Genomic DNA, 18,464 nt, shown 5'->3' with positions numbered 1-18,464 from the left:
TTGCAGCTGGATCTGCCAGTGAGTTCAGGGTTTTATTTATTTATTTTATTTATTTCCTGGATGCTGGGGGGGCAGGTACTGAAGGAGGCTGTGGGGCAATGAGGGGGGGTATTGGGGGAATGGGGGGTAGATCCGGGTGTGGCAGGGATCAGGGGACTGGGGGGGGCAGGACCCAGCAATACAGGGATCAGGGGGTGTCTCTAGGGAGCGTCAGATGCTGCAGGAGGCACGTACGGGCTCATCTGGATATGCTCTCTGAGCCCTAATGCTTGGAAGCCTAATATATACTGTGGCCACCAGGCTTCAAATATCTGTTCTAGAGTGGCCTTCACCCTGGTGGCAAACTCCAGGCTCGTGTCTTTAACCTAGCAGGTGTCTCCTCCTTGACTTGCCTTCCCTGTTCTCGCCTGCCATGACTTGTTGGTTCTTCAGTGGACGGGGTTGGTCATTGGGTCTGCTCGGTGGCCTGTGGTTCACCCAGCGGTCATTCACGGGTCTCTGCCACCCCCACACCTCAGCTTCATGCCCCCTTATGTGCGTTGTTCTTCCGTCGGCCTCGTCCCTTTCTGTGGAGTTGTGTCCCACTGCTTGTCACCTGTTACGACGGTTCGCCAATGCGGGCCTATTCTCCCTGCTTCCCCTATCTCCACCCCTTCTGCCAGGGAAACACAAAGAAAATCTCTGAGGCTCTTCCTCAGCCCTGTTCCTTGGGGATACTCACTATACCCTCCACTCCTCAACCCCTTCACATGAGGAAACAGAACAGAAAATCATCAACAAAACATTAAACGGTGGACCACTTCCTGATGTGGCTACACCCCGCTCCCTCACTTCTCCTCCCCTTACTCTAGCTCGGGGATGCTTCTCCTGCTGCCCGTCGCCTCTGTGATTTCCTCCCACTCTGTTGTTGAACCAGCCAGGACTGGCGGCAGTACCCACCCTGACTGTACCCACCCTGGGGCTTTCCTCAGGGTCCTCCCCTTTGGCATGGCACCCCTCTCACCCTGGTCAACCCAACACTCCCACCTGGGATCTTGTCGAGGCTCTGATTCATCCCTGTGTCCTCTTTCAAGCTCGGGGTCTGTGCCACTCATCCCTTTCATCTCTCGCTGCTAGTGGGATGCTCTGCCCAATGCTGCTTCAGTCCACCCCTGGCTTGTCGGGCTCTGTGGGCCTCGTGGGGAAGGTCTTCTTCCCTCTCAGTGGCAGCTGTAGCCCCTTTTCCCCCCTGCTCTCTCCTTCCTCCTTTCCATGGCATTGACCACCATTTTTATTCCCGCCAGCTGGTGCTTATGGCTGACATCACCGGCCAGCCTTAATTGAATAAAGAAGCAGCTGATGAGCCGTGTGGGCTCTTCCTTCCACCCCTGCTGTGCTGCATCTCCCATTGCCGGTAAGTACTTATTATTATCTCTTCCCTCTCCCTTCCTGGGGCATATACTAAAGCAAAATTTTAATAAAATAGCTAATATTTTGTCAGCCTCTCAAGAAACTGTTCTACATGCCTATGTCCGTCCCCCCTTCTTAATAATCAGGTTAATTATAAGTGACCTTTTTTTTCTTTTCTTTTCCCTTTTAAACCAATGGGTGCATCTACATGTGCTCTTTACTGCAGCTGACTAATTAGCTCCACTGTAAAGCAGCACCATCTATGTATGTGGCCCAATTCAGCTGCAATGAACTAATTAACTCTGCTGTAGGTTAGTGCTGTCCAGGACAAGTACTATCCTATGCCAGCATTATTTAATGCACCACAATGCATATGTAGATGATGACCAGGGTTGGGTGGGACCTGAGGGTGCCAGCTAGCCCCACACTGTAGCACCATCATGCCCCAGTCAGCCCCTCTGCAGCACATTGAGCCAGGGTGGGCAGCACATTGAGCCAGGGTGGAGTAGCTCTGGGCTGGCAAGCTGACCCCCCTGGACGTCTTGCCAGCTGGGGCTGTGCCAGCACAGCTTAACCTGCTGCAGTCCTGGGTGCATGTGTAAATGCTCTGGCCAGGAGCAATAAACTCTGGTATGAACTTTATTGCAATTTATTCAGGCACATTAAGAGCATATATAGATGCACCCAATATTTTCTTTCAACCAGATTTACAGTAACATTGAAGCTCATGACTTCAGAAGTTTTTGAATTAGCCTCATCTTTTTAAAGCCCCTTGCTAGCCAATAACAGATGAGCCATCTGCATTATTTAAATGAATACTGCTTAGTACCATAGTTCTTCTCCTCAAAGTGGGTGGTAACTACAGAGGAACTGGATTCTAGTGTGCAGTTGCATCGTGTGGCAAAAACCAAGCCAAGACACTACTGCACAATTTTATTTGGCTACTGCACAGTAGTGTCAGTTAAAAGGTGTTTGCTGGTAACTCTGGTTACTGTGCATTTTTTTAGTACTTGCTTATACAAGTACTAAATTAATGTGCAATAACCATTGAGCAGTAGCATCTCATGTAGACACGTCTAGTCTTCCTCAAAATCTTCTTGCATGTTTGTCTTGATGCAAGTTCTTCACTCCGTGTCTTCCCTTATGTCTTATACAATGCTGAGACACTGTCAGCACTTGGCAAGGTTATTCTTATATCATTATAGACCAGACCACTAAACAGACTGGGTTTTTTGTTGGGTTTTTTTTTTGGCACGGTGGGGGTAGTTTGGAAGGGCACAGAAACTCTTGCTGAGCTGTAGCCTTTTGGTGGAGGTGCAGAAAGTTATTCTGTGAGGAAACTATTTTCACTATATCTTCACTATCCTGCCCCTTGATTCTGTATCCAAAATGAATACTTTCTTCCTTGCCCCTAAATTCACATAGTGACATTAGGGAAGTTCAGTTCCTGAAAGCTTTATGAATAGCATCAGCACGTTTTACTTCATAACAATGGACATCTTTAGGAAGCCAGGAAGAAACTGCCAGTAGTATGAGGACACATCTACAATATTGTAGTAAATAGCCCTTTTACATACCTGGCCCACCTCTCTCCACCCATAGGCATTTCCTTACTTTGTTTTTAGTGTAGCAAACATGGCACAGATGTTGTACTCTATCAGCTTTACATTAATACGATATTTTTCATTGGACTAGTTAGGATGGAAGAAAGGAAACAGCTTGTGAAAGAGAATCTGTTCCTATGTACTTTCCTTGCATTTTCAGGAACTCTTTCAAAACCACTATACTTCTACAGTCTGTAGATTTATTGGTATTTCCTGTGAGTAAGACCTAGACTTAAAACTTCCCTGATTGACATCTGGATGGCTTTACTGATAATCCAGTATTCTGGAATCATACTAGGAGTGGTCTCAGATGCTAGTGGTTTAGTAGAAAAGGCAAAATCATGGAGGCGGAGGATGAAATTGATGTTTATTTCTTTTCTCTGCAGGGCCATGCAACCAAGGAAGAAGCACCCCAGGAGGTTCCCTCCATTGCAGAGTGGCAGATGGTCATCTCCAGAACCAGGGCTGCTCACAACTTAACAGTACCAGTTTCTCCAGTCCGGCTGGAAAACAAGCACAAGGCCCTGGCAACACTGGAAGAGAAGAAAGGAGAGGAGGCAATCGGAGAGGAGGCAACTCCATGCTGTCCATGATCCAAGCAGGCCAAAGGAGCTAAGCAGTCCAGGAGGAAAAAGCATTGAGTGATCGTCATAGGTGACTCCATCCTGAGAGGTACAGAGGACCCCATCTGTCGCCAAGACACTTCGACACGCAAGGTCTACTGCCTGCCCGGAGCAAAGATTCAGGATGTGACAGGGATGATCCAGGCCATGATCCAGCCCACCAATTACTACCCCATAGTCCTAATCCATGTGGGTACTAATGATGCAGCCAGGAGAAGCCCTGATCACCTGATGGTGGACTACCATGCTCTGGGGGATGTGCTGAAGGAGATAGATGCACAGGTGGTATTTTCTTCTGTCCTACCAGTAAGTGGACGTGGAAAAGGACATGAGACCTGCATCACAGGGACCAACTGGCGGCTTTGGGAATAGTGTCTTGAGGCAGGGTTTGGCTTCCTCGACAACAACCCACACATCATGATGAGAAACATGCTCAGATGGGATGGGCTCCACCTTTCCCCTAAAGGTAAATGTGTGTTCTCTTCTAGGGTGGCAGACCTCCTCCAGCAGGCTTTAAACTAGGCTCATCAGGGGAAGGGGAAGACGAGGGCGGAGGAAGCCTTGGACCATGAAACCAAGCAGCACCCACAAGTACAGCCCAGCCTAGACCGATGAGCAGAGCATATACCCAGGTAAACAACAGGTGCCAGGGCAATGCTGATATTGGTGGAGGGGAGGGCAGTGCACACATCCTCAGGAGGCCTCAAATGCTTCTACACAAATGCTTGTAGTATGGGAAACAAACAGGAGGAACTTACCCTCATGCTAGCTGACACCAACCCAGACATAGTGGGACTCACAGAAACGTGGTGGGACCCAATGCATGACTGGGTGGTGAATACCAAGGGCTATCGGCTGTACAGGAGGGACAGGACAGGACAGTGAGGAAAGCTGGGGGTGTGGCGCTCTACATTAAGGAGGAATAAACATCCTCATCAAGTAGCCCAGGGTCAGAGGAGGGGCACACTGAAGTGCTCTGGGTTAGATTACAAGGCAGTGGAGGGGAAAGAGACTTAACAGTGGGGGTCTACAACAAGACCACCCAACCAAAGGGAATTCTTAAGTCAGTTCATGGAAGTAGTCAGGTCAAAGGACGTGGTCATCATGCGTGACCTGAACTTTGCACACAACTGCTGGGAAGAGCAGTCAGCCAGGTCTGGCTGCTCACGTTGGTTCCTAGCCAAAATACAGGACCTCAGTCTAACCCAGGAGGTGCACAGCCCTACCAGGGGAGACACCTTGTTGGACCTGGTGCTGGCCACGGGTGACAACCTGGGGGGGTGCTGTAGATGCTCGACCACCTGGGCGACAGTGATCATCACCTGCTGGAATTCATCATCCAGCAAAGGCCTGAAGCAAGGCAGCAGCCCTAGATTTCAGGAGGGCGGACTTCAATGAGAATAGTCGGGGAGGCAATAAGGAGAATAGTCGGGGAGGCAATGAGGTCCCGGAGGGGAGGGGAGTCAGGTGTCCAAGAAGACTGATCGCTTCTTAAGGATATGATCCTCCTAGTCCAAAGGGAGGTAATCCCAACACGGATCAAAGGGAGCAGGAGGGCACAAAAGCCCCCATGGCTCACCAAAAGCATCCGAGAATGTCTCCTAGCTAAAAGGGAGGCGTACATCGTCACCAGGGAGGATTATACTGTGGTTGCTCGGGGATGCAGGGGGATGATCAGGAAGGCCAAGGCAGAGATGGAACTGGGACTAGCTACCCAGATCAAGAAGAACAATAAGTCCTTTTTTAAATACATAGGGGGCAAAAAGAAGGTACTGGGTAACATGGGGCCCCTGCAAGACATGCTAGGAAATCTGGTCATCACACCAGATGACAAAGCTAAACTATTTAACGACTTCTTTTTCTCCATTTTCCTGAGCAGCCCTCCTACTGGGCCCCCCTCAGGCCCCAGGGGAGGCACACCTTGTCCAAGGGGCAGTGAGGATCTAGTCAAGGAACTTCTGGAGGGACTGGATATAATTAAATCAGCTGGTCCAGAAGATCACCACCCCAGACTGCTGAGGAAATTAGCAGGACCCCAACATGGCTTTATGAGCACTCGTGGTGCTCTGGTGTGGTGCCAGAGGACTGGAAGAGGGCCAACGTGGTTCCCATCTTCAAAAAAGGGAGGAAGGAAGACCCAGGAAACTATGGGTCAGTTAGTCTTACCTCAATCCTGGGCAAGCTTTTTGAGAGAATTATCCTGGCACATGTCCACTAGGGGCCAGCGGGAGAGGTTATGCTTAGAGGCAACCAATACAGGTTCATTAGAGGCAGGTCCTGTCAGACCAACCTGGTGGCCTTCTACGACCAGGTCACCAAATCCTTAGATGCTGGGGCAGCAGTGGACGTAGTCTTTCTAGACTTTAGGAAGGTCTTTAACACTGTCTCTCACACCATTCTCATGAAAAAACTGGGGGACTGTGGCATCGACACCTACACAGTTAAATGGGTCACTAACTGGCTGGAGGGCCATATCCAGAGAGTGGTGGTGGATGGGTCATTTTCAACCTGAAGGGATATGGGCAGTGGGGTTCTGCAGGCCTTGGTACTCAGGCCTGTACTGTTCAACATCTTCATCAGTGACTTGGACAAGGAGGTAAAAAGCACCCTGTTCAAATTTGCTGATGACACTAAGATGTGGGGGGATGTGGGCATGCTAGAATGGAGAAATAGTCTGCAATTGGACCTAGACAGGTTACAGGGGTGGGTGGATCAGAATAGGATGGGATTCAACACTGACAAGTGCAAGGTGATGCACCTGGGAAGGAAGAACCAGCACCATACCTACAGGCTGCGGAACTCCCTTCTCATCAGTACAGAGGCAGAAAAGGATCTTGGAATCATCATTGATGCCAAGAAGAATACGGGCAGGCAGTGTGGGGATGCAGTCAGGAAGGCGAACCTCACCTTGTCATGCATCCACAGATGTATCTCAAGCAGATCCAAGGAGGTGACCCTCCCCCTCTATGCGACACTGGTCAGGCCACAGCTGGAGTACTGCATCCAGTTCTGGGCACCGCACTTCAAGAGGGATCTGGACAACATGGTGAGGGTCCTGAGGAGGGTCACTCGCATGATCAGGGGCAGCAGGGCAGACCCTATGAGGAGAGGCTACAGGACCTGAATTTGTTCAGCCTCCACAAGAGAAGGCTGAGGGGGGATCTAGTGGCCTGTTACAAACTAGTCAGAGGGGACCAGCAGCATTGGGGGAGTGACTAGAAGTAACGGTCACAAGCTGGCAGAAGGTAAATTCAGATTAGACATCAGGAGGCGCTAGTTCACTGTCAGGGCACCTAGGACCTGGAACCAACTTCCAAGCGAAGTGGTGCTGGCTCCTCCCTTGGGGGTCTTTAAGACAAGGCTAGACAAACACCTTGCTTGGGTCCTTTGACCCCAGTGCTCTTTCCTGCCACGGCAGGGGGTCAGACTTGATGAGGTCTGCTCAGGTCCCTTCTGACCCTACAAACTATGAAACTATAGTTGCCATCTACATCTACCATTGTGTATTAAATTTAACAATTTCACTCTCTCCTTGGTGCTTATGCATTTAAAATATTTATAGAAAGTTATAACATCTTATATACATTATGGAATGTTAAACTCTCTTTCTTTGATTTAAAAAACACATCAGGAAGCCAGAATAATGAGAAATATGATGCATAAGAGTAAGATAACAGTTATCTAAACTGCATATTTTCTTAAGTTTCCTAAATTCCTCTCTGGCCCCTGGTGACATTCATTTCAAAACATGATGGGGGCTGATCTGCTGTCCCAACAATCACACTTCCTACCATGCTGCGCATGTATGGCAGGAGGCATGATTGTAGGATGGGGGATCAGACCCCCAGTTATGCCATATTGTCCATACAGGTGAAGTTTGTGATCATGAAATGGGGATCCCCCTGCGCCGGCAAGTATCAAGCCACTCAACTGATCAGTGCTCCCAGCCTTGGGGATGCATTGGAGCAAAGGGCTATGGTGTGCCTTGAGCTTGGGAGTGGTTGCACCCTTGGCTTTGATGCTCCTCCAGAGATGGGATTGGCAGTCAGCTGATTTGGGCTCCCAGCTTTGGAGGCACATTAGAGTCAAGGGCTCTGATGTGCCCCCAAGCCTGGGAGCCCTGGTCAGCTGATCAGCTAAGCCACATGTCCAATTTAAGGCATAATGGTAACCACCCAAAAAGATATTACACATATTTTGTGTAAGTTCTATTCACTGTTTTATAACATGATTCATTGTATGAACCTTTGGCCAGGTTACTACTTAAGATGCGAGTCCAGCCCATGGGCCAGATCCAGCCCACTAACTGATTGGATCTGGCCAGCAGGTAGAAGGCAGCCAATTGATTGAATCTGATCTGTGAAAGCCTGTGCCATTTCCTTCTCTACCTTGCCAACCAATGGCCTTGACCCTGGACAGCATGCATAGATTTCCAGTGGGGGTGTTGCCAATGCAGCTGCAGCAGCTGCCTGAGTACTGATTGGCTCCCTGCACCTCCAGCAGCTCCTCCTCCTCCTGCCTCTGCTGTGCCACTCTGGGCAGCATATAGTACTGAGAAGTAGCAGCAGCAGCTGTGGGGAACTGTGTTGGGCATACACCCAGACGGGCATGGGGAGAGCTGCAGCCCCATCCTCTCCAACCTGATTCAGAATGTGATACCCAGTATGCATCCCCATGGCTGCTGCCACTGCTTCCCAGCACCACTTGCTTCTTGGAACAGTGCACCAGGGACAGGAGGCAAAACCACTGAGAAGTACCTGGGCAACTGCAACCACATAAGGAGCAGCCCTGCCAGGAAGCTGCGCATGCTCTCCAGGGCTGGGGCTGGGACTGGGGCCGGGGGTGGGGGTGGAGGCAGGGGTGGGTATGAGGTGGGTGTGAGGAGGAGTGTGGCTTGGGATGCTCTTGACAGAAGTGGACAGGGCATGGTCATATTTGTAAAACCATGGGGGCAGCTGTGGGCTGGACGTGGGGGGAGGGAGGGCGCTGGGCTGCACCTGCATTGTACTGCCTGACTTGGGAATGGCCTGTCTCCCCTCCCTCTCTCCCATCACTCCAGGCTGGCTCCCAGGGTCTAGTTCACAGGCAGCCTTCCCCCCGCCCCTACATGCACCCCTCCTGTGCCCCCACCCCACACCCTCCCCCCACCTCCCTCCACACACACACATTCCAACTCCCCACATCCTCTAGCCCCATGACACAAAATATACAAATGGCAAGAGTTTATTTTTAGCTATTATGCAATCACCTGTATATACATTACTAAAAAACCCCATAAATCAGGACAAAAATAAATTTTGAAATAAAATTAAAATATCTGGTTTGAGTTTTTTAATCTATAATTTGTTAAAATGTCATTTTCTTGACAGCTCACTAAAACTTCTTAAGCAGCCCTCCAACTGAAATAATTGCCCACTCCTGGTGTAAAAACACTATGAAACTACTATAATTTGCAGCTTTTTGCTTGCCACTGCAGTTTATGGCTGCACCCATATTACCATCACAAAAAGAGAAAAAGTACTTTTCAAATTAAGACTTGTACCATTATCTATATTAATTAAGAAACACTTGTTGTGTAGGTCAAAATTATGAATATTTAATGCTGAGTACAACCACTAATCATGTTTGAAAAACACAGAGCTAGCTGATGATCTTTTGCACTGTCATTATGGGCACGTAGAACATTAGGTTTTAATTGGGCAGTGATGAGTGCCAGGAAGGAGGAAACTTGTCAAAAAGAACCAGTTAATTAATTTTACCAGATGTGACAAAAATACAAATAAGTTCAGTATTCACATTTAAAAGACTAAGCACGTAGTACACTATATTCCTATGCTACATTTGGTGGTGTAGTTGTTCAGTTTTCTTGAAATTTTCTTGTATTGTTACAACAGGTAGAAGTTTCCAGACCACCTCCAAGTGTGGACAAAAAGAAAGGGATTGTGGTCATGACAACCACAATGTGTCTGCAGCCTCCAGAGACACCATGACATGTAGGTAAAGTATGTCTCTTATCTTACTTAAACACATACTGCTTTGCAACAAATCCTGTAACAGCTTTGGACCCACCACAATTATTTTGGATTCCTAGATGGAAATGTTATAGTAACATGGATAATACTTTATTATTAATGGTAAGAACATGATTTATCATGGTGCTATTCCAGAGCCTCATTGGGTTTTTTTTTTAAATTACTGGACAGGCATACACAGCTGTTAGAGTTGAAAAGTATCATAACTGATACTCTTGACTTTATACATTTTGAAAAACAATTCATTATTTGCTATATGACACTATACTATTTTGGGATATCAGTGGACCTAAAAAGGCCAGTTTTACCTAACATAAGTTGTTACAGTTATGAATTACAACAGTTACAGGCAGTTCTAAATTAATTCTAATTCATCCAGACTATTGTAAATACTGAGGTTATAAATTTGCAATTAATTTGGTTATTTAAGGTAGACATGTTTTTGAACTCTACATTGCTTTGAAACTTACAGTGGAATTAACTGGATGCAAAAATATAGCATGGTCTTGCCCCATATTCTCCATTTCAGCCTTACTACACAGAGCAGAGGGAAGCACACATGTACATAAAGTAAAGTGGCTTAAAGCTCATGTTTCTACAGTCTTGATCATGGTGCTACTGTTTTCAGAGCTTCTGTAACGTATGCCAGCTCTCAGTAACAGAAAGGAGTTAAAACTGAAGCCAGAAATTGGCAAAGTAAAAGGGTATCACAACCATGCTATTGCCTTCCATCCCTCTTCTCTTAGCATCAAAAGGAGGAGGTAAATACCAGAAGAAGTAGATCTGCTTGAAACTTTTACATAGAAAGTTGTTCAAAATATGATCCTTAAAATCAAAAACAACAACAACATTGTTTATCAGAATTGTTTTCTTGAAATGTTAAGTTACCAAAGCCCATATTTCTTACTGGCATAAAGGTAATTATTATGATTTTCATAAAAAGTGGTTAAATACCCAGAAAAAGGGGTGGAGGGCGTTTTAAATACTTTCTCCTTGAAAAGTCTTTTTCCATTGTAGGTAGTTTCATTAACTCACATAACCCATGTATTTACAGATATAAGAGGAAAAGTTGGATATATTTTCATTCAAACTGATGGAAAGTTGGGACTACAGAACAGCTTTGGAGAAAAGGGTTGTTATATGCCTTCCTGAAACTTGAAAGGAACACTTTTCCTCACAGTTTTAAGATAAGTTATTTCATTGTCTACCTTACTGTGTCACTCAAGAAATGGGTGTACGTGAAGGCCTTTTATATTCACAGCTTGCACTAAGTGTTGAACTTCCCTCCTGATCAGGTCCCAAAAATCCGTATGTTGTGTTGATCATTTCTAGACTAAATTAAAGGACTTAATTCTGCCTGGTTAAATGTGGAATCAATCCTTGTTTATTCAATATATGTTTCCTCTTGCTTCCCAGGTTACTTCTCTTGCCCAATGAAGGCAAGAGGCCTGAGTCCTGACTTTCAAAACTACAAACAAGTCTGAACCAACTACACCAACTTGATTTCTGTCCATGACAGACAACAATGCAACTGCTTTTCCTCCGAAACCAATGTAGCTTAGAAAAGCTAGGCTACAACCTGAGAGCATTTATACACATGATCACGCCGCACATTTTAAAAAGCATTTGTATATGACGTGCATTTCACTGTTTATACAAATGTATGTGATGCAGCACGAGGCACGTCAGCTCATGTATGGAGCAGACTCAATTAATTGAGTCTGTTCTGATGTGCTGGATCTCCAGCATGTCGGAGCAGACAAACATACGTGTAGAAATGCCCCGAGAGCCGCAGAAGGAAAACAAACAAACAAAAAGCGAACAACAACAAAAAAGCCATTCCTTCCATAGACCTTTATTATCACAGGTCTGACCACTTTCAAAGTATGCTGTTAATACTGCCTTTTCAATTTTCCCACCACAGCTGAAAAAAAAATATCATAGGAACCATTATTGAACGTGTGAAGTTGATCTTTTTTTTCTATTTAGTAATCAAATATTATAATGATAGGCATTATAGGAAGAAGGTGAGAAATTGTAGATTTACTCAAACCACGTCATAATGTGGCTTGAAATGCTGTACTTTTGCCCTACTTGAATATAAAAATACCATGTAAAACAACTCAGACCTATTAAGTTTCTTTCGTATTTTACTTGAGTGCTTGCCAATATTCATCGTAAATACAATAAAAATATATATTTAAAAAAAGAATTGGGTGGGCCATTTTTAATTTTGGACTGTAGACCTAGAACTGACAAGCAAAAACAAGACAAAAAAAAGAAACAAGGCATACGGGTAAAGGAGCTAGTTAAAAATCACACTTTTCTAAACGTTGTTTTTTAAACCAACATCAGTTATAAAAACTGAGAGATTAGAGTGCAAAAATTTTACTTTCATTTCTTCATTCTATTTATCTTTATTTTTGACAGAACTGTTTTCCAAGCTTGTTTCTCCAAAGTTAATATATTTTTCCTGTTATCTGTCCGTTTCTTCCATGATAAAACATTTGATAAAAGTTTTTTTAAAATTAAGAATGTAATTACAAAATTGGCAGGGAGGCCTTGAACAATCATAGTATCTGAAACAACATTTATTTTGTTTTTAAAATCAGACAATTTACATACGTCTTTATATATGTGGAAGGAATTATCCTTCGGTAGAGCACATTGATTTCATGGGACTAGCTATGTTTTCCACATTCTCAAATCATCAAGGTAACTGAAAAGGATAACTCAAGTTGAAAATATAAAAACAAAGTAACAGCCAAGTAGCTTATGCTTCCTAGTGCCTAGGACATGATGCAAGGGCCTTAAAAATTGGAGGAAAGAGGAATCATTATAGAATTCCTTTTATTTATTCTACCACAATTGCTGCCACTTACCTTTAGCTTTGAATCAAATGGCAAAGTTATTCTCTTCTCAGACAGCCAACATTAAAAAAAAAATGTTCCTAATCTAAAAAACACATACATGGTATGAGAAGCAATGATAAAAACATTTAGAATGGCAAAATAAATTTTAAACATGCCTCAGATATACTAGAACACTCAACAAATATTGGTAATAGATACTATACTTAATTACAGGGATTATTACAGGTAAGAAATAGAGGACTGTCTAAATTCTTTGCTCATGACTGATTGGAAATGCCAAGATATTAAAACTGTAATCTTTGGACAAACACAGTTTATTCAGGGGATTACATCTTTTTGCTTTTATCTTTTATCATGTGTGTGAAGGGTACAAATGCTATATCCATCTTCCAGACTTGACAAAGATGAAGATATTAGTCTTTTAATCTGCCTCCACTCTGTTCCCTCACTCCAGTAAAAAATCTGTCTAGGGAGGTGGACTGAAATATCATCTCCAACACAGAAGTCCTTCTATATTGATACAGGTGAACAGATCCAACTAAACTTTAAGAAGCATTTGAATAGTTGGGCAAGCCAGATATTTCGTTCCTCAAGCAAGCTTTGTAATTTCACAAGTTTTAGTGCAAGACAAGGAATGTGTGGTTTACTTTTATTTTGCTGTTCTTTCTGTTGATCTCTAAATTACAGTCCCTTTTAATTTACTTTAAAAAAATCTCAATCTGAACATGTAGATGTGGTAATGTTGTCATAGCAATAGACAAACTGCTGCTTTCAGTAAATCAGACCACTTCAGAAGACTCCAGGTATAAGATAAGTGTTCATAAAGCAGCATCTAGCAAATGCTCTTAATGTATGCCAAGTTTGATGTAAATAGTTTATTTATTCGCTCTGATATAAATTGAACTGAATCAGTCATCGAGATATACATCATACAAACAGTTGTTATTACTAAGCAGGAGTTTGGCAATCATTTTTAATATTATACTTTGGCATAAGTAAAAATAGAAACAATATATTTTATACAGTTCACAGAAGAACGATGAATTTTAAAGACATGAAGGGTTTTTTTCTCACCCCAGTGCATCTACTTAAGGACTTCTTCACTTGAAGTATTGTGTTATAGCACAATAAACAAGCTTGTCCACACCTGGAAGTAATTGGGATGTGAATTAACAGAACACAGGTTAATTCCCATTAATCCCTGTAGCTAGAAACAGACATCAGATCACGTTCCGCAGACATCTACAGATGTCACTAGGTGCTGTGCCCTGACTTGGGGTGTGCCTCCAAGCAAGAACCCCCGCCCCCACTTGCAAACATGCTCCCTAATTTGTGGACCAGGGGATTGCCCCAGTGCATGCCTGCAAGCACCGAGGGAGGAACTCCCAGAGGGTTCCCCGCTTCCTCCTTGCAGACACATGCCCTGTGTTGGGGTGAAGCCTTGAATTACCCCCTTGTCCAGATATGCCCTGGAGATCCTGGCATAAACAGACATTAATTCCAATAAAGCAGCCCAAATGATCACTCCCTCCTGTTATGGCCACAAATTTAAGCATTTGTCATGCCACAGAAGGTATGGATGTCTGTTTAGTCTTACTTTGTGCCACCATAGCAAAAAATATAGTGTCATAAAGAAAATGTCTGTTTCTATCCTGTGTGGATTAAAACACAGTGCAAAAAGGCCCTCTTGGGGTTTATGTACAGGGGTAATTTAGGGAGCAGTAAGCTAGGGGTGCATTTTCAGCACACTAATACACTAGCTCTTTATGTGGACATTAGCCAGTTGCCTTCAAGAGCCTGACACAGCTCCCCCTTGCGCCACCACCACCACCTCCAAGGAGCTAGGGGGAGGGGAGGTGAGGCCAGCTCTGCTGGCTGTGCCTCCCTGTCCTGTCTGCTCTGTTGCCACTGCCTCCAGGGAACAGGGCAGGGGGGTGAAGCCAGCCCCTGTGTCCCCACTATCATGGTGGCACCACGCCACCACCTCCTGTCTAAACATTATATTCACACTCTGATTGGTTGTTTCCATCAGCCAATCACAGTGTGACTAAATCCTTATGGATAGACAGAGACCAACAGACAGAATATGGCTTTTATAATATTAGAATTCTTAGTGCACAGAGACATAATGCATTTTATCCCAGAATTGTTCACAGAGAGAGTTAGTATGGGACAACTTGCACAGTATGAATTAATTCCACACTAATTTACCCATATAGACAAACTCTTAGAAACTAAACTGTTCTTTTTTGGAGATGTTTCTTAGAATGTATTGGAGATGAGATAAGATTCTATAGAAATGAAATGGAGCTCTATAGACGCTACTATAAAAACCTAAAGAATCTAACAGAATGGTATTCTTTCTGTAGGTTTTTTAACCAACTCCTAGAAAGGAATATAATACTCTATTACATTTTATAGGATGGCTAACAAAGCCTTTAGGATTTTTCCATAAAGAATTGAACTTTAAGGATTATGCTTTGAGCAGCCGGTGTGGTAAATTAGCTCCCAGTGGTTACCATTAGAGTAAATGGGCACTGCATGACTGATTCTTAGCACACAGCAGCTGAAAACTCACTCACAGTAAGTTTTGATATGCATCAACCTTTACAGCTACTTAAAATATGTTGTACAGAGGATATATCTGCTGAGCAGATTACATTTCATTCTCTGCAGCTGCTGTAATCCTAAAATGCCGCAGAACTATTTGGAATGTAGAGAAAGAATGAGAGAATGTGCATGGGATGCCTAAGTGTTGCTTACACCATAGTAAAATAGAGGTGGCACTAGTTCAAATGCGAGAAAGACATGTTAATGCGCATTAGCTTAATTTAAAGCACATTAAAGGCATGCATCTACACATAGAGCTTTCTGTCAATAAAACATCAACTTTTAGATAAGGAGCTCACTGCAGATATATTTGTCTTCTGTTGAGAGAGACTTAAGAACAAGAGGCAGAAAGCTAAACTTTAATGTTCATCTCTTCTTTTATGTTGTGATGCCTTACTTTCAGGCTCAGTAAGCAAAACATCAAGCTTTGCAAAAGAAAATTCTTTTTCAGTTTTTTAATGGTTCCAGGTCAGAAAACAAGGCAAAAGGCAGAAAGTATAGCTTTGCTTTCTAAAAAAATGTGTAGAAAAATCTCTTCTATCTCTACAGTCAACTGCTTTTAGGGTCTAGGGACAGAAATTACACATAAACTGATATAAGTGATTGGAAACATGTTCAAATCTATAATACAACAGAAGCTCAGTGCACACAGACTGCTTTAAAAATGGCCAAAATGGTTTAAGATAAATCTGGATAAATGTAGTATGAATCTTAACTGGTTTTGGTTAAATTGGTTTAGTGAACTTCTGTCCCAGATCCCCTCCAGATTCAATTTAACTCATAGTCCCTCAGCATCCCAGAATGCTTTGCACCTTCCCTGTAACCCCACCCTGTGGGTGGGCTAGCCTTGACTCAAGCTGTCTGCTCCAGTCAAGCAGGGGGTTGTGCTCTAGCACCTTCCCCTCCCCAATTTGTGGCCCGGGCCACTACAGACATTTAAGTAAATGTCTATTCACTTACTTATTGGCTCAGTCTATGCAGCTTACACTAACCTGTGAAGATTTAATCAATTCAGCCTCAGACTTTTTACAGTTTGTACTTAGTCAGGGAGTCCTGACTTACACCTTGTTGTTGGCTGGCAGTATTTTAGAAATAGTTTAATACATGGAAATTCTGTTTCTCTTAAGCACAAGAATACATTTGTATAAGGACCAGTTTAAAAGAAATATACAGATAAAAACTGACAAAATTCTTTGGTCTGTAGAAACATCTCAAAGAAGCAAAACATGATGTAAGAATCTTTACTGTGTTGTGAACTGGTTGTGAGAGCTCTGTCAGTACCTTCAGCATCCCCATTCAAGTGAAATGAAGGGAGGGCATATGACAACAGCAGTACAAGGAAAACATAGGCTTTTCAGCTCAGTGCCTGCATTGGGAAACTAGAAAATACATCAATCAGTTTCAGAAACAATCAAAACAGATCATTATTGTGGTTTTTTTGGTAAAATAAATAATAATAATAATCATTAAAATAATTCATTTTGGGTTAAAACAAAATGTTTTGTGTCATTCAGGCTACTTGGCTCTTTTCTTTTTCTGGTTTTTATCTTTTCACTTATAATTTAGTCTTTCTTTTTTTTACACAGAAATGCTGTTTCTAAAGGAAACACTGAAGAATTTCATTCAGAAACACTAACCTATACTAGTTTTATACTTCTGATAAGGTGTAATATTAAGAACCTTTTTAAATGTTTCAGTTGTACATAGTAACTGAATTTGACCCAAATTTATGAATAGTTTTGATTTTCTTGAAACTCAATTTTTCTTTGCATTTAATATTTGATTCTTTTTTTTTTGCCCTGTTCTAGGTACATGTTCTAGACCAGGGATTGGCAACATTTTTGGCCAAGGTGGCAAAGACACTTGTCACCTTGACTTGTAATTCATTGGTGTGCCAGGCGAAGATGGTAAGGGAACTGCAAGAGGCATGATCTTTGTTGTGGCAGTGCAGCCCTGGCCCCTTCCCTGCCGTCCACCCTGAGGCACACATGCCAAGTAAAATGGCTTTGCATACCATACTCTGGCACCATGCATACCATACCATGTTCTGGTGGCTGCCTCCCCTGTTCTAGAAGATGGGATATGACAGGGAAAGAAGGAGACCAGGTGAGCAGATCACTGTCAAATCAGATTCTCCATAAGGAGTTGCTTACCTGCTAAATGGCTGAAGATGCTGGAGCTGCAAACATGTTGACCTGTGACTCTCCTCTCCAGGTGAAGCTTGGCTGCAGTGGAGAATTAAACTATTTAAAAAAAAATGATGCAAATCTCATCTTGCTTAAACCACTTAGGAAAAACCTAAATGCGTGTTTGAAGGAAATGCTAGGAACTGCTTGAGAAATGTCATCTGAGTAGTTCAACTGCTTAGTAACAGCTTGAGAAATGTTAAATAAGCAATTTAGTTTGATTTGGGGACCCTTTCATTTACTATTCAGTTCTCATTTTGTAGCAGCGTTGGCCTAACTAATGACATGTGTTTCTTGGCCTGTACCTTTTGGTAGTACTCATATACCTAACGTTACTCAAATGCCACTGTAAACAGCTGCTGAAAAAAAAGGAAAAAAAAGGTTTGTATGCAGGCTGCAAATGCCATCTTATTTTTTTATCCATGGAACCAAAGCAAAGATTATTTATTATTTATAACTACATGTTTTTCAGGGAAACATAACTGCAAAATTCTAACTCCAAAGCTGTGAAATTCTGGGAAATTAGAGGACTTTCAGATTACATTTCTTCAGCAAAGTCTTATAAAGAAGTTTTCTATGTATGCACTAAAATAGCCCCAAATAGCAGAGTAATTATGTAAGCCAAAATTCATATGTAGACAGTAACAGGGGCTGGCTGAGGGACAAGGGTGCAAAAGTGCGGGGACTGCCTGCCACCTAACTCTACACTGTAGCAGCTTCATGCCTCAGCCAGCTCCTCTGCAGCCTGACAACACCACCTGGAGCCTGGAGCTGTCCCCTTGGGCCCCTGCCAGCCTGGGGCTGCTCTGCCCTGGCTCAAAGTGCTGCAGTCCTGGGTGCACATGTAGATGCTGTGCCCAATAGTAGCTGATTCCAGTGCAGTTTATTTCATCACCTTAATAACATGTGTAGATGCACCTACTGAAATAAAGAAAAGAGTTAAATCTCTGTATGTCATAAAAGGGACAGTATTCCTTCAGGATACTGCAACTGAAAAGTCAATGGTGGTGCATATTGAAAGGGACCTTAGCTTGGCTTGATTTAGGGATAAATCTTTTCCTTACCCCCTTTTCTGTTCCTCTTGATCCACAATGAGGTAAGTTGGCTTTTCATGGAAGAATTTGATAAGCATATTTCCTGCTGATCT

General features: G+C 43.4%; 1 pseudogene; it reads left to right on the top strand.

Moving 5' to 3' along the window:
• The first annotated feature begins 3,334 nt into the window (after nt 1-3,334).
• On the top strand, nt 3,335-17,013 carry LOC149870463 (uncharacterized; annotated as a pseudogene).
• Nucleotides 17,014-18,464: the final 1,451 nt, after the last annotated feature.

This window comes from Crocodylus siamensis, chromosome 2 (genome assembly GCF_052110815.1).
Source record: "Crocodylus siamensis isolate JL-2025a chromosome 2, ASM5211081v1, whole genome shotgun sequence".
Classification (NCBI taxonomy): Eukaryota; Metazoa; Chordata; order Crocodylia; family Crocodylidae; genus Crocodylus; species Crocodylus siamensis.
The sequence above is the reverse complement of the archived record's forward strand: the minus strand, read 5'-3'. Positions and strand labels throughout refer to the sequence as shown.